The sequence below is a fragment of the Hyperolius riggenbachi genome, chromosome 8 (genome assembly GCF_040937935.1).
Source record: "Hyperolius riggenbachi isolate aHypRig1 chromosome 8, aHypRig1.pri, whole genome shotgun sequence".
In the NCBI taxonomy this organism is placed as follows: Eukaryota; Metazoa; Chordata; class Amphibia; order Anura; family Hyperoliidae; genus Hyperolius; species Hyperolius riggenbachi.
In genome coordinates, this window is record NC_090653.1 from 83233152 (window position 1) to 83250945 (window position 17794).

At 47.3% G+C, this 17794-nt stretch overlaps 1 protein-coding gene across 6 annotated transcripts in view; it reads left to right on the forward strand.

Moving 5' to 3' along the window:
- Nucleotides 1-17794, forward strand: part of SIPA1L3 (signal induced proliferation associated 1 like 3) — a 294691-nt gene that overhangs the window by 222220 nt on the left and 54677 nt on the right. The gene's annotated exons all lie outside the window — the stretch shown is intronic.

Sequence of the window (17794 nt, forward strand, 5' to 3'; positions counted from 1 at the left end):
TGTGCCTCAGTTATGTTTATGTAGTTCTTCCTTGCTGTGCCTCAGTTATGTTTATGTAGTTATTCCTTGCTGTGCCTCAGTTATGTGTATGTAGTTATTCCTTGCTGTGCCTCAGTTATGTGTATGTAGTTATTCCTTGCTGTGCCTCAGTTATGTTTATGTAGTTCTTCCTTGCTGTGCCTCAGTTATGTGTATGTAGTTATTCCTTGCTGTGCCTCAGTTATGTGTATGTAGTTATTCCTTGCTGTGCCTCAGTTATGTTTATGTAGTTCTTCCTTGCTGTGCCTCAGTTATGTTTATGTAGTTATTCCTTGCTGTGCCTCAGTTATGTGTATGTAGTTATTCCTTGCTGTGCCTCAGTTATGTTTATGTAGTTCTTCCTTGCTGTGCCTCAGTTATGTGTCCAAGATGTTTAAGGACAGGGAAGACTCGGACACACCTCGTCAAATAGACAACACATTTATTCATGCATCAAGGGCCGTTGATACAGGCATCATCAGAGTAATGCTGCAGATCATTAGCACACAGCAGATTTTATAGGGTTACAAGTATGCAAAAATATACACTCCCTGGGGCTGGCCAGGATATTTGTCAGTGTTACAAAAACCAATCACAGTTCAATAATCAGTGCAGACATGAAGCAGTTAACATTTAATTCTTAGAACTCTCCACCCATATTATAATGAGTTTCACCACCCACTGTTCTCTTACTCAACCTTCTGTTTAAGGTCACAAGGGGAAGTGGTCCAGTCTGGACAACACATCACTTGTCTAAATCTGTCTGTGGGGCCCCTTTTCCACTAAAAGTCAAGGAAGCTAGGACATTGCAAAATAACGGTAAATCTACAATTATGACATATTCAAGAGTAACAAGTGTCCCTGAACACGTACACATCATGTGGCCTTCTTCTAACACATTTTGTTCATATATCACCAAATGGAGCTAATTTAGAACAAAATGTCCGTTATACAATAAAGACAGGTATCACAGCTTTGTCACTCCCTCCTCTAGTTCATCCCTGTGAACTACTTATATCAAAAGTTTTTCCTTGGTCCTTTGGTGGGGGGCCCCAGCTGATATCACCGGATGGCATTGTAGTATCTTCTCCCTCCCCAGAGCCGCACCCTTAGCCAAAACTCTGAGTTGGGTGGTGCACCCTGGGAGAGCATTATTGTGTCTCTCCTCAAGGTGAGTCAGAAAAGGTTCCTTGAGGTTCTCCATTGAAGCAAAGTGTCATACCAGGATGAAGAGTGCTCCTTTTTGATGTGGAGCGATGTCTTACCAAGGATTCAGCTGCTGTCACCTGTCCAGCTGGGTTTCTTTCCTCACATCCTTGGGACCTCTTGCCACTGGTTGTAGAATAACAGGTTATATGATGACACATGAGGTAGAGTTGAAATCATGAGGTAGGTGCCACACTTATGGACAAAAAGTCTCTTAGGTGTCTTCTTGGTGATAAGCCAGGACCCCTTTAAGTCTTCTGAGGTAGATCTTAAGGTAGAACTAGAGGGTGATTGATGTGGTTGTTGCCCAGGTGCACAAGGAAAACACAAGAACATGTCTGCAGGACAGAGGAAAAAGTTTTTTTTTTTTTTTTTTTTTTTTTTTTAAAGTCTCAGTACCAAGCCCCAGGTGTCTGTGGCCCCTTACTCTTTTTTTTTAAATAGAGCCATATCATATTTGTTCAATAATAACACATAGGGGATTACAATGCCTAATAAATCTACCCTCTCACTTCTAACAGACTCCTCCCGCCCCTAGCTCAGCAGTCTGACCGCTGGCTTCCGGTTCAAGAAGAGTCTGTATAATTATCAGTTTCATTCATACCTATGTTAACTTGTTTTCTCCATCGCTGGAGGACCCTACGATTTCCAGTCACTCGTGTCCATTCACACTATTTAACTACAAGGGATTGGGGTAAAATTACCATGATTACACAACATTTATCCATATTCGTCATCCGGGGATACCACCACTAAAACATCCCTGAATTTCTTTTTATTTCTTATTTATCCTTGGGCTCAACCTCTTCATTTTACAAAACATGAATAACTGAAAAAGGTCAAACAATACGGTAAGGGCTATTAGTACCACTACTGGGTTGAGCATGAGATTCAGAAAGGCACTTGCTTTTGGACTATACCCGAATAAGCTTTCCCACCAGGACACACTAGCATCTTGCTCAAGGGCATGTGAGACCTGTAACAGTTTCTCACGATTATGCTCCAGGAGCACAGTTGCTTGCCTTTCTGAAGCTCCGAGAGTTTGTATGATCTCATCCTTTTTCCCAAAATCCAATAACCACCCTTTCAATTCTGCTCCACACCCTAAAGGAATCTTTTTGTAAATAGACAGGTGTATCAGGTTTGATGTCGAGTCTCTTTTCAGGTGTTATGGGTGTTCGCCCTTCTGGCTGTGCCAGATCTATCCCTAGGACTGGGCCAATGGTGCAGTACACCCCTCGGGTCAGTGTTCTACCTTGAGTACAATTCAATGTGTACACTGCATAAGAAGTGACATTCTCCATCTGATACCAGCACCAATAACCCTGTCCCAGACATTTCATCCTGCTCGGCACCTTTTTTTGTTGCGTCCATCAAACATTATCCTTCCTTGTCCCAGCGTTGCTGTCTCAAAATTATATTTTGTTGTCCTTGACATAAGAGAACATTTTCCTTTTTCCAGTGCCCATATGTATCTACTAATCTGGGCTTCCCTTCTTCATACAGCACTAAATTTCATGGTTAACCCAGGAGTGCAAAACCCGCACCTTCAGATAGAATAGAACCCAGATTTACCACTGCATAAGCTTGGTATTCTTTGCCAGCAACAGGCACTAAGAAGGAAATAGTGCCTGTGAGGCTCTGACACCCATGGAACTGAGTAAGCCACCATTTTTCATGTGTCTTGCAAAATCAAGGACAGATCTTTCAGCCTGTTTACGTAAATTTATAGGAAAATGGCCAGCGTGCAGCGAGGTTATCATTAGCTTTAAATCTTGTGAAAGTTCAGATTGAACCTGCGTACATGATAATGCCAACTGGACGTCTTCTGAATGTTTAAACAGACCTGCAATTAAACCCTTGAACTTCTTCTTCATTACTTCTGACAGTGATGCTGTAGCATCAATGTGGTCATATTGTAAATTCTCCAATAGATGATTTATATCAAAATGGGTCTTCACTCCCTCCCCTACATGCTGAGCCAACCCTCCACGTTTATTTTGTAGCCCCTCTAAATCCATAGTGTTCAAAAAGCTCCCAAACCGGGACCCCCAGCCCCTAGTGCTGTACCCATCAAATCCCTTTTTACTTTATTGTGGCTATATCCTGATTCCAACCACCCTTTCAGCATGTATATCTGATTTTTGACATACCCACCACACCTCCTGTCTCATGCACTCACCCTAAAGTCAGTTAGGGTTACTCTCCATGTGTACAGAACAAACTGAGTACCCACCAACACTGCCCGTGGTGCGGCTAATTGGGGAACAATTAGATCCGCCGCTTTAACAGCTGGGACCTCACATGTGTCTGAACTCACCTTATCATGGACCACAACATCCTTTTCCCATTCTACTTGAACTACAGTTACACATACTTTATCTTTTCCTTCCCATGTGTACCATCCCTTTTTATTTATCGACAGGTTGCTCATACCAGGAACTGGACCCTCCCCATCCATGAGAATCTTTCCAGTCCGTGGTATGATACACTCCCCTCAATCCCTCAGACATGGGAATCCCATACATCCATTCATTTACCTTTGGTGCATCTATCCCATTGCACAGCACATCCCACCTCCAAGGGTTTGGTCCATTGAAGGAGAGATACTGATTTGATGACCAGTACGCTGTGTCAATAATACAATGACCTTCAATGTCTGATGTACAGGCCTCTCTCATAATTCTGACCATATACTGACGTACTGTTATACCTTCTTTAGGTGTGGTGTGTTCAAATGACTTACTTTCCGCATCTGTTTGTACATGCAATACCAGGGTGCTAAAATAGGCACCAAGTCTGACTTTTTCAGTGTCTTCATACTAGGCGACTTGTTTGACTACACTTCAGTTCAGTCCAACCATAATTCTTTCTTGAGTCAAGTATGTCAGAGGGTTTACAGTTCCAATGTACTCGGAACTCCATAATCCCATCTGCTAGGTTATGACACTTATTTAACAAAGTACCTTGCACCGGTTTGGGTTGGTCATAGAATATTTTCCTATACTGTCCTGTCTCTCCAACATTATATACCATGTACATAATGTTCCAGTCGTCATACCCTCCTCTTGTCGGGTCTTCAGGATATAATTTTCCTTTGTCACTTCTTACTGGCAATGGGTCAACTGAGGTTCTATTGTTTAAATTGGATAAGTCCCTCAGATCTTCACTGTCAAGTGGCTCGAGTCGTCATCTATGTCATTTGGGTCTGTAATAAAAAAAATTTCTAGCATGGTACATGTCTACTTCAGGGTCCTCATGTCCCTCACAGTCAAGTATATTTTTGTCGTGGACATATGTCAAAAAGAAAATAATCTCAGGTCTTCCCTGCAACTTCTGTTTTGGATACTCCTGGAAAGGGGGAATCATTCTGCAATGCCACAAAGTTCATCTAGGATATGCCATTTAGTGTATCTTGGCACTAATTTCCCATGTTTATACTCTATCCTGTGAAGGTGGGATGGATCCCATCCTTTTGGTTTTTATTCCCCATATTTCATAAGATTTGGGTGGAACCCAAGGTTCCTGATGGTGATTTGGGACATGCTAACTATCAGTCCCTGTGGATTCACTTGACAAACGACATAACATACAGACTAACATAAATGCCCCTGTTGGCATAGTTGCCTTAATTATTTTCCTGTATTCTTTTGCAATGAGATGCATGGATCCAGAGAACCTTTCCCCTCCAGTTGTCACCGAATTTAGAACCTGAAATAGAGGAGACAACTTGTCCATGCAATTTGTATACATGGGTTATGTAATGATTATACACACATCTCTAATGTTTAATGCATAGTTTGTCCTTACCCTCTCTATTCCTGACATAACTGAAGCTGTATAAATATCTGTGAAAGGCTGGAGGTCCAGCCCTTCAATTCAGGTCTAGGAAGTTCATACATAGAAACTGACAAGCACCTGTTGAGGGCCCTTCCATCATGGGAGGACCCCTGCCTTTGAAAGCTAATCACATTAGTCAGCTGGAGAGTCAGATGAAGAGTCAGATAACTCAGCCTCCGTGTCCCTATCTGTCTGTGTTGATTTATAGTTAGACTGAGGTGTGTAGCTACACTGTTTGATGAAATGCCCTGGGCTTCCACATCTGTAACATACCCTCAAACCTCGCCTACGAGGTCTAGGTGGATAGACAATTTTGAGTTGGTTTGCCAAAGCGTTTGTCCAAAAATATCCCTTTTCACTGGAGTCCTGTGACACATCCCTCGGTATAAATGTCTTGCTGACTATTTCTTTCAGGTCCCTCTCCCCACACACCCTTTTGATAAGTCGAAACATGTCTCCCCATGTGGCCTTGTAGCACGTCTGTGTATCTATTATTCCCTTTGCAAATTTGGCAGGGTTAGTTCTTGGATGGGGTATGGTACTCAGGAGTCCCTTCATTTCTGCGGGAGTCCAGGGTATATGGTGTCTAACAGTACCTGTCTGGTTACCCTGATTATCTGATAGCACTTGCTCTCTAACGGGGAATAAAAGCTCAGGTGACTGAGGACCCTCTTCCCAACTAGGAGCAGCAGGAGATCGTGACAGGTTGACACTGCTCCTTGGCCTACTTGAAGTTTGCTGTATCTGTGGTTGATTAAGGAGACTTATGTCATTTTTAAAAGGGTTAGTGTCACTTACCCTGCATGGCTGGCTGTTGGTGTTTCCTCCCTTAGCTGTGTAGGAGCTGTGGGTTTGTTTAACTCATTAGTCAGTCCTGAATACAACGAGGATTGGCATACAGATGTAGAGTCATCTCTCTCCCTGTCAGGTTGTATGTGGGCCAGCCTGTCACTGCTACTGTGTGTTGTCTCTAATGAGGTCTGCGTTAGCTGTCTGTTGTCGCTGTGTGCCTGTACTTCCTCTTTCTTAGTGAGATCAACTGGTGGCTATGTGTCAGCACTGTCATCAAGAGCTTCTGCAGCAGCTCTGTGTTTCACATGCTGAGACACGGCCTTGTCAGTCTGCCTACGAGAAGACCCGGACATAAGTGCTGTCCAAGCCTGGTGTGCTCCCATATCCAGCACATCAGTGTCTTCAGTCCCCTCATCTTCTAGCTGTGGTGACCCTCCTGTGCCTGATTGTTTTACTGTCATGATGGTGACGTCTTCGGATAGGCGAATCGCCTCCATCATCCACCTACTCCATGCTTCTCGCTCGTTTGGGCGAGTCATCCTTACCCTGTGGACATCCCACAAATTTTCCCACACCTTTGGTTTAAAAGTTCCCTTTCTGGCATATTTCTGGTTAGTCCATCGCTCCCAGTCCTCCAAGTATCGGGAGACCCACGGTCCATACTTGAATATGGACTATGTGTTCCCCTTGAATTCCAAGCAATTCTCACACCAGAGATGGCCAATCTCTGGTTTCGCCTGGGAGCAACTTGAGCAACAGGTTCTCTCCCTGTTGCTACCGTGTGAACCACTAAGCACACTGGAGTCAGCCAATCCCGTCACCCCTCTGTTGATTTTCACAAGGGTCAGCAAGGTTTTACTGATGTTATTCAGCACTATTGTGCTCACTCCAGCACATAGTAGAGGGAGTCACAATAGTCACACTGTCTCACGTGGTCTGGCAACATTGTGCTCACTCCAGCACACAGTAGAGGGAGTCACAATAGTCACACTGTCTCACGTGGTCTGGCAAACAGCAAGGTTTTATGTTTGTTATTCAGCAATATTGTGCTCACTCCAGCACACAGTAGAGGGAGTCACAATAATCACACTGTCTCACGTGGTCTGGCAATATTGTGCTCACTCCAGCACATAGTAGAGGGAGTCACAATAGTTACACTGTCTCACGTGGTCTGGCAAACAGCAAGGTTTTATGTTTGTTATTCAGCAATATTGTGCTCACTCCAGCACACAGTAGAGGGAGTCACAATAATCACACTGTCTCACGTGGTCTGGCAATATTGTGCTCACTCCAGCACACAGTAGAGGGAGTCACAATAATCACACTGTCTCACGTGGTCTGGCAAACAGTTATGTTTGTCCTTGCTGCCCAACAGGTCACCCTATCCTTTACTGTTGCCCAGTAGGCATTGGTCTGGTGAACATTGCCAACCCTGTGAAATCCAAACTGCAATAATTGTGCGGGTGACAAACACTTAGATCTGGCTGAGTGGACCCTTCACTGGCTTGGTCTGATAGAGGGTCCCCTCCCGATGGACTAACCTCGACACCACCATCTACAATCTCTATTGAATGGCAACTGACCGAGTCTAACTGATTGGGCTCTTCTCTGAAGTGGCACTGAGTTTGCTCTCCTGATGCCCTGATACCAAAACCGAACCTCAATGCTCTCTCTGACTCAGCTTTGAGATAATAATGGGTGATCCATGAAGGGGGAAGGCTGCATATAGTGTGTTACGTAGTTGCTTATATTACTAAGATGAGTAGGGATTACTTCATAAGGGGAGCAGTGAGGTGTGCCCGTCATCATTGGTTGGAGGGGGTACATCCCATCATTTGTATTCAGAGCATAGTTGAGGGGAGTGTATTCTGACACTCTCCCTGTCCCGTATGCAGGTGGTGATTCTTCCCTTAACTGTGCTAGGGTAGTTGGCGTCCTTACTTCAGTGGTTAGCTGAGGATATATAGTGGGATGACGCAGTTTCCCTAGCTCCCCTCTTCCCCTGTGAGCTCCTAGGCTTGCTGACTCTGGCACATCCTGTCTCTGCCTCTGATCTATGTGAAACTGTACTTCCTCTGTTTCAGTGAGGTCAATGAGAGGCTGTGTTGCAGCACTGCCTCTTGTAAGAGGTTCTGCAGCAGCTTTATTGCTCACGTCCTGTGACACAGTTCTATTAAATGACTCATGCAGCTCCCTGGACATGATTGCAGACCAAGCTTGGTATGCTCCCATCTCCATTACCTCCTTCTCCTCTATTTGCTCATCCTCTGACCCATACAATTGTTCAGTGCTTGCAGTTGTAGGTCTCATCTCACCTGTGACAGTTGCAGATTGTGTCACTGTCAATATGTTCACATCCTCTGATTTCTGGATGGACTCCTTCATCCATCTACTCCATGCCTTTCTTTCATTAGGACGATTCATTCTCATTTTGTGTGTTTCCCACAGATTTTCCCAAATTTTTGGCTTAAAGGTACCCTTTTTAGCAAATTTATGGTTCGTCCACCGCTCCCACTCCTCCAAATACCGTGAAACCCATAGTCCATATTTGTACTACAGTCACAAAAGTCTGCAATGCCCCACTTAGACCCTCCAGCCCCAGTGAGAGCTTACAAAGTTCCCACCCTGCTGCCTGATTATCCTGCAAGACACCAGTACTAGTGAGGTTTCACAAAGGCTCACCTGTCTGCTTGGGCGACCTGGGGAACAGCAAAACCCTAAGTTCGGCTGTACTGCTCACCTGGTCGCCCAGTTGTGTCCAGCAGGCAATGGTCTGGTGTGCATCACAATCCCTGTGACATCCAGTAGTGACTTTCACAATAGCCTGCGATGCCTCACTTAGACCCCTTCAGCCACAGTGGAAGCTTATAAAGCTCTCACTGTGCTGCCTGGTTAGCCTGCAAGACACCAGTACCAGCGAGGTTTCACAAAGGCTCACCTGTCTGCTTGGGCGACCCGGGGAACAGCAAAACCCCAAGTCCGGCTGTACTGCTCACCTGGTCGCCCAATTATGTCCAGCAGGCAGTGGTCCGGTGTGCATCACAATCCCTGTGAAGTCCCGAACAAAGACTATGTGTTCACCCTGAATTCCACGCAATTCTCACACCAAAGGTGGCCAATCCTCTGGTTCCCAGTGGGAGCAACTCGAGCAACACTCTCTGTGTTGCTTCTGTGCAATACACTTATTGACACAAGGGTCAGCCAATCCCGCCAATCTTCTAGTGACTTTCACAATAGCTTGCGATGCCTCACTCAGACCCCTTCAGCCACAGTGGAAGTTTATAAGGCTCTCACTGCGCTGCCTGGTTAGCCTGCAAGACACCAGTACCAGTGAGGTTTCACAAAGGCTCACCTGTCTGCTTGGGCGACCTGGGGAACAGCAAAACCCCAAGTTCGGCTATACTGCTCACCTGGTCGCCCAATTATGTCTAGCAGGCAGTGGTCCGGTGTGCATCACAATCCCTGTGAAGTCCCGACTACAGTCACAAAAGTCTGCAATGCCCCACTTAGACCCTCCAGCCCCAGTGAGAGCTTACAAAGTTCCCACCTTGCTGCCTGATTATCCCGCAAGACACCAGTACTAGTGAGGTTTCACAAAGGCTCACCTGTCTGCTTGGGCGACCTGGGGAACAGCAAAACCCTAAGTTCGGCTGTACTGCTCACCTGGTCGCCCAGTTGTGTCTAGCAGGCAATGGTCTGGTGTGCATCACAATCCCTGTGACATCCAGTAATCTATTGATCGGCAATGAATTGGATCTGGCTGAGCGGAGACTTCTCTCTCGTGGTCGGGAAGCTCCTCCCCAGGTGGACAAACCTCAAAGCCAAACCTCAAAACCTCCTCTTAAGGCAGCTTGAGTCTCATATTCATCAGCCAAATCAGGACAACACAAATTCTTCCACCAGATATAACACCACTAGACTATCAGAATGATTATACTGCTAACTGTACACAATGAGCCAATAAATCAGTGTCTCACAATCCCTCTTAGGGCAAGTAACAGCACACTGTGAGAAATTTATATTTATTTGATCAGGATAAGACCTTTTGAGCATGCGGTCACTCTCTCACTCATCCAGGGGTGTACACAGGCTATACTGTCTCAGATATGTGAGCCATCAGAGTTATCTGAACACTTAGAACCCTCAGGTAGTGGATCCAACCTCTCCACAATTCTGAGGGATTGGACAATTAATTCCAGATCCTCAGAATTTTCTGAGTCATCTAAGTTGTCTAATCCCTGCCCCACCCTCTCTAATAGTTGAGGGATTGGGAGGTCCTAAGGGGGCGACTAATTTTTGACAGAAAATATAATGCTGAGCGACTATTTTAGGCTTTGGCTGGTATTCAAGACCCACTTCTGCACACTCCCAGGGTGTTGACTATAAGGGGAATTGAGTGCTGCCTGGGAGGCGTGGCACATAGGGCCTTATTACAATTGGCCTGTGTCACGGACGATTGCGGGGACGCAGGCGCGTCCTGGAACCGCCCGTGAAGAAAAGAACGATCGCACTCGATTCCTGCGTCGATTGCGCTTCAAATCGGTACAATCTGGATTTATTGTGTAGGAGGTCTGCAGTCCCTTCTTAGCAGAGGAATAGCATCACCTTAACTGCAGGATGGCTCTTTTGATATGCTAATGAGCCTAATCTGCCCTGGAGGGCCCTGGCTTCAAGCTGTGCTGATGGCCATCCATCAGGTACAAGGTGACAAGCATCCTGGCAGAAGCAATCTAGCTGGGGGGAAAGCCAGACCCACTGGCTCCCTCACTGCAGGGGAGATGACACCTAGCTGGCTGCCCCAAACTTCAAAGAAGCCTTTGCCTGGGAATAACCTCTGTCTCATAGCCATATCTATAACTTCCCAGATCTGTCATATTTCTGGGGTTCCTAAGGTGGCAGCAGTGCCAAACGTGGGGGAAGGGTAGCATGAGCCCCGGTGCTGGTTCTGAGGAAGTTTCAGAACATTCTGAGGTAAGGACTACCAGTTAGGCAGTCTCAAAATGCCCTGATGATACCGCAGGGGTCCCACCCCTCATGTCTGGTATCAGGGCGCTGGGTAAATCGAGACAGACCTGAAAATGTTAATAAATCTGCCCTGACCTGTACGGTTCTGTGAGATAGAGCCCATATATGGGTAGATATGATTTCTAGCCCCAGTACAAGAGGAGGGCTCATCTCATCTTTGAAGGAGGTGTATAGCTCCCCGCCCTCACTCCCTCCTACTGAAGCAGGGGCATAAGAATGGCTGAGGACTAAAACTCAGTGTCCTCCATTCTGAAACATCTTGAACTCATTTATGCCAGCTTGAGGATATGCTGGCATCTGCCTGGTCTGAACTCTGGACTTTGATTGAAACCAAGGACTTTACAAGTTTTCCCACTAAAGGACCTCTTTCCACCTACTAAGTATTTTTCTCCCTTCTTTTATTTTCTTACTGGTTATTACTGTCTTAACGATTGTTGATTTTAATAATTGTCTGTATATATTAATTATTTATATTGCGTGAATAAACGACTTTCTCCAAGTCATTCACTTTCCGCTACCCTACTTATCAGCACACACACAGAAGTGATCCCGTGTCTCTGAAGATACGCTACTGTTTGTTGTTGGCTAGACAGAATATCGTGTGTTTAACCGTTTTATTCGCAGGATTAGTCAGTCAGTAAATCGGGTCCACTGGCCCATACCAGTGGTGGTGGCAAATCCCATGAACCAGTGGGTGACGTTGTAATCACCCATATCTCACAGGCCCCCTTCTGGTCGGGCTGCTGCCCAAATTCCTGTCTGTTTCTGCGCCAAGATCGCGACCAAAGCTTGCATGGTCTGTGGGCAGAAACCGATTGGAAGGCAATCTGTGGTCTGACCACTAGGGCTCCTGTGACAGTGTTAGGCAGCGGTTGGGACCTGTGTTGTGCTGAAAGTATCTACGATAGCGCTAGCGCTATCGAGAAACGAACTAATTCGTTGGTGTAGCTGGAAGGCAATATATTTTTTATATATACAGAGAGACTGTGTAGCCAGTACCCCTCCCCAAAAGTTTTATTTTATTTGGCATGGAAATGTCCGGGAACTACAAGAAAATGGGCCTGGCGGACCTGCAAAATCTTTGCCAAGAGAGAGGCATTGATGTCGGCCGCAAGAAACAACAGGACCTGGTAACGGAATTGTTTCAATGGGATACCCAGCAACTGCGGGAGCCGGGAGTGTCCGCTGAAGTGGATACCAGCCCATCTGACAATCGAGGGGAACCAGAGACTGAGACTCCTGACCGTACAGAGGTTGTGCATCCTGAGGGCCCTGCATCAACAGTTACGCCGGAGAATGTCAGTGTGGACCCCAATCCCAGAGTTTCTGACAGTACTCGCCCGGAACTGGCCAGTACTGGACTGTCCGTTTGTACTGATCCGCTAATGCAGCAGGCGTTACAAAAGCTGATGGACACTGACCTGGACAAGTACCTGCAGTACATGCGTGAGGAGCGCCAATCTGCAGAAGCGCGGACAGAGCGCCAAATGCGGGAGGAACGGGAGCGGCAAGCGGCTGCTACGGAACGGGAGCTCCAACGACAGCATGAGCTAAACATGGCAAAAGTGCAACAGGCCAGCCGGAGTTCACCGCCCAGCCTCCCTGCTGAAGGAGCTGCAGCACCCGTAAGTGCAAAATTTAAATTTGCTAATATTGAAAAAGACACTGACATTGACTTGTTTTTGCGGTCTTTTGAAAAAGCATGCCGTCAGTATCGTCTGTCCCCAGACCAGTGGGCCAGACATCTGACACCTTTGCTGCGCTACAAAGCGCTTGATGCTTTCGCAGAATTGCCTGCGGAAAAGGATAATGATTATGCTGCTATAAAAGACGCTATCATTACTAAGTACCAGCTGACGCCAGAAGCCTATCGGAAAAAGTTCAGGGCCTGGCAGAAAAAATCTTCTGACTCGTACCGAGATGTGGCCAGCAGCTTGCTCACCACACTCCGCCAGTGGACACTAGGCCTCACCAAAGGGTCTTATGGCGTCCTAGAGGACTTGATAGTCCTCGAACAATTTCTGAACATTTGCCCTGCTGATGTACGACAGTTTGTGTTAGAACGCAGGCCGGCTTCAGCCACTGTCGCTGCAGACCTTGCTGAGACTTTTGCAACTACCCGGGTGGCTGATACCCGCAGAACTGTTCCATCCAGCTGGAGAGGAGGTCAGCCCAATACCTCGGCAGACCCTCCTGCCCCTGTGAGCCGTCCGCCACAGAGGCCACCCAGCGCAGCTGCTGCACCCAGGCCTGCAGCGCCTGGAGAGGTCATCTGTCACTACTGCCGCCAGCCCGGACACATGAAATTCGACTGTCCGGAGCGGAGACAGACACCACCAGCACCTGGATCATCTGCATCACCTGCACCTCACCCACAGCAGAGGCAACCCGCCAGCGAACCACAGCCTGGATCATCAGATTTTGTCCTGTTTGCCCGCGGAAAGAAAATCCGCGACCGAACCGACCAGCAGCAACTTGTTAGAGTGAACGGCAAAGTTGTCACCGGATTCCGAGACACCGGAGCTGACATCACGTTAGTTCACTCACACCTTGTGCCAAAGGAGAGCATCAGCTCCAGCCGATCCCTTGCCCTTACTGGAGTAGAAGGCACCCTTTTTCACATAGCCCACGCCAGAGTGAAGCTGGATTGGGGAGTGGGAGGGGTCCAAGAAAGGGTTGTTGGGGTTATGAAGGATCTCCCAGTCCCTGTGTTGCTAGGGACTGATTTGGGCAAGCTTGTGTCCTACTATGAACCTGCCACGACCGCCTTGTCGCTCACGGAAGGAGACGGACTCTCCACCCACCACCAGGTACTTTATACACTTGGGGGAGCACCAGGGGGAGGCGGGTTGAATGTGCCCAGTTCAAGGGTACCAGGTTCAATAGTGCCTGCTTCAAAGGCACCTGAGTTTGATGTACAGACTGTCTGTTGTGAGGATGCTGTAACTGTACCTGAGTTTACTGTACAAACTGTCCGTGATGAAAATGTTCCTGTTACTGTTATAAATGCTTGTGACAATGATGTAGGTAATGCCAATATGTGCCATTCTGACAGTGTACCTGTGCTAGCCATACCGCACAGCTGCACTGCTCGGAACCCGAGCTCAGAACAGGTGGAGGGGGTTCCGGCCTCCTCCCCCTCCTCTGACCGCAGGGATGAGACCTTTCAGCCGCTGGCCTCGTGTGACATGAGCCAGTTGGCTGAAACTGACAGCGCCATATTCTCAGCCGCACTACAAAGTGACCCAAGCCTGGAGGTGCTCAGGCAGCGAGCCGCTGAGCCCCTCGCAGACGGGGCCGCTTTCAAGGTGTACTGGGAAGGTGGGAGACTGTACAGTGAGTCTGCACAGCCCCCTACAGGTAGATCCCACGCGAATACCAAATGGCTTGTGGTCCCGAGTGCGTTCAGGGGACATGTGCTGAAATCCGCACATGGTAATCCTCTGACCGGGCACTCGGGTGTCCGCAAGACACTCGCCGGTATTCGGAAACAGTTTTATTGGCCCCGGATGAACAGGGATGTAGCCAACTACTGCAGGGCATGTGCCGTCTGTCAGGAGCTGGGAAGGTCCAGGGATTCCCGCGGGGTTCCCTTAGGTCCACAGCCACTCAGCAGGGGAACCCTGCGTGGGCTGGCTGTTGACCTAACCAACCCACTGCCCGTTGTCCGCAGTCCCGGCAGACACCACGTCCGACTGCAGTGGCGCAAACGCCCTGTCCAGAACGGTCCATGTTGGGTCAACCCTGAGGGTAGCCGACCGCGACCGGTCCAGGGGAACCGAGCCACAGGCTCCAATAGGTTTTCCCGCCGTACCGGCAACTCGAGACCCGTCAGCCAGGCTAGCGGCGCCGCCACACATCTTGCGGATGAGTGGCTAAGCCACGGACAAGGGGGGGGGCTGTCACGGACGATTGCGGGGACGCAGGCGCGTCCTGGAACCGCCCGTGAAGAAAAGAACGATCGCACTCGATTCCTGCGTCGATTGCGCTTCAAATCGGTACAATCTGGATTTATTGTGTAGGAGGTCTGCAGTCCCTTCTTAGCAGAGGAATAGCATCACCTTAACTGCAGGATGGCTCTTTTGATATGCTAATGAGCCTAATCTGCCCTGGAGGGCCCTGGCTTCAAGCTGTGCTGATGGCCATCCATCAGGTACAAGGTGACAAGCATCCTGGCAGAAGCAATCTAGCTGGGGGGAAAGCCAGACCCACTGGCTCCCTCACTGCAGGGGAGATGACACCTAGCTGGCTGCCCCAAACTTCAAAGAAGCCTTTGCCTGGGAATAACCTCTGTCTCATAGCCATATCTATAACTTCCCAGATCTGTCATATTTCTGGGGTTCCTAAGGTGGCAGCAGTGCCAAACGTGGGGGAAGGGTAGCATGAGCCCCGGTGCTGGTTCTGAGGAAGTTTCAGAACATTCTGAGGTAAGGACTACCAGTTAGGCAGTCTCAAAATGCCCTGATGATACCGCAGGGGTCCCACCCCTCATGTCTGGTATCAGGGCGCTGGGTAAATCGAGACAGACCTGAAAATGTTAATAAATCTGCCCTGACCTGTACGGTTCTGTGAGATAGAGCCCATATATGGGTAGATATGATTTCTAGCCCCAGTACAAGAGGAGGGCTCATCTCATCTTTGAAGGAGGTGTATAGCTCCCCGCCCTCACTCCCTCCTACTGAAGCAGGGGCATAAGAATGGCTGAGGACTAAAACTCAGTGTCCTCCATTCTGAAACATCTTGAACTCATTTATGCCAGCTTGAGGATATGCTGGCATCTGCCTGGTCTGAACTCTGGACTTTGATTGAAACCAAGGACTTTACAAGTTTTCCCACTAAAGGACCTCTTTCCACCTACTAAGTATTTTTCTCCCTTCTTTTATTTTCTTACTGGTTATTACTGTCTTAACGATTGTTGATTTTAATAATTGTCTGTATATATTAATTATTTATATTGCGTGAATAAACGACTTTCTCCAAGTCATTCACTTTCCGCTACCCTACTTATCAGCACACACACAGAAGTGATCCCGTGTCTCTGAAGATACGCTACTGTTTGTTGTTGGCTAGACAGAATATCGTGTGTTTAACCGTTTTATTCGCAGGATTAGTCAGTCAGTAAATCGGGTCCACTGGCCCATACCAGTGGTGGTGGCAAATCCCATGAACCAGTGGGTGACGTTGTAATCACCCATATCTCACAGGCTCCCTTCTGAGTTGTCTGCGGCTAATTCTTAACGGTTCCTGCGCATTGACTGCGACCAGAGTTCGCACAATCTGTGCGCTGGCACCGTTTAGAAGGCTAAGTGCGGTCAGCCACTGAGGGCTCCTGTGACAGCCTGTATCTGTCTAGAGAGGTATTGGGGATGCCGCAGGTCACTCTCCTCCTGATCAAATATTCAACTATACTGGGTACTTTTTCCAATGACGTGAGACACTCTGGGCACACTCTAAAGTGTCTGTAGAGGTTAGTACAAAAACAGCACAGTTCAGGCAAGTTTAGTTTTCTCCTTTCCACACACCAATTAAGTAGGCCCCACTGATGAGCCCCACTAGACTTTACGTAGTGTGATGTAATTTAATGTGTATTCCACCTTGGTGTTTGTTGGGAAGGAGAAGACAGTTGCCTACACATATAAGAGAACACTTAGTCAAATACAGTTATCTCTGAGCTGCACACATTAGGTACCTTGCAGCCAATAAAACACCATTACACATCACCATCAGTTTAAACACATGTTCAATCTCCCTGCTACAAGTATCCCATCCAAAGTTATGTTGTCTCAGGGGAGAGCCAGCCCACAAGTTCTCTGCTTTGAAGGAAGCGAATCTCCCCTCTGTCTGTGATTTATGACCACGGTCTATAGTTTTTCAACCTGTGGTTTCCTTCTGAAAACTTTCTCCACAGTGTGTATCCTGTGTAATAGCTGCATGTTGCAGCACCACAGGGCTATGCACACAATAGTATGCTGACTCACAGAGTTTGTAATCTAGATTGGCTCTCCTCTGTCGACCCCCAATACTCAAGATACCAACATAGAATGTTCTCTTCAGAAATATGACATTACTCAACATGAATCCACATTCATATACTATTGTAATGAATTTTCGTTACTCACACAACACTATACTCCATACAATAGCAACTAAGTCAGATTCCATGCACTAAGTTAATCACAGCAGACAGACGGCATACATAACATATGTTAGATCTCAAGCACCAAGTTAATCAGAAGAAAAAGACGGTATGCATACAGGGTACAGAGTAAGAAATAGAAGATGACATACCACATATCAGGAGACCGTTGTCATGGGAGGTCCTCACGGAAACCCTGCTGAGCGGAGTAGGGTTGCAACCAGCAGGGAGGTGCAAATATCAAGTAGGTGATCAAGTCTCACCTGGTACAGCGCTGTTTAAGGATTTGATATCTGGACCTCTCCACGGCTGTTTCTCCAAGGTTCCGCTCCTCAAGATGTCCAGGGTCCCTCCAGAGGTGTGCCACAAAGTCAATCGTTCAATGCCCGCGTTTCTCCACCAAAACTGTCCAAGATGTTTAAGGACAGGGAAGACTCGGACACACCTCGTCAAATAGACAACACATTTATTCATGCATCAAGGGCCGTTGATACAGGCATCATCAGAGTAATGCTGCAGATCATTAGCACACAGCAGATTTTATAGGGTTACAAGTATGCAAAAATATACACTCCCTGGGGCTGGCCAGGATATTTGTCAGTGTTACAAAAACCAATCACAGTTCAATAATCAGTGCAGACATGAAGCAGTTAACATTTAATTCTTAGAACTCTCCACCCATATTATAATGAGTTTCACCACCCACTGTTCTCTTACTCAACCTTCTGTTTAAGGTCACAAGGGGAAGTGGTCCAGTCTGGACAACACATCACTTGT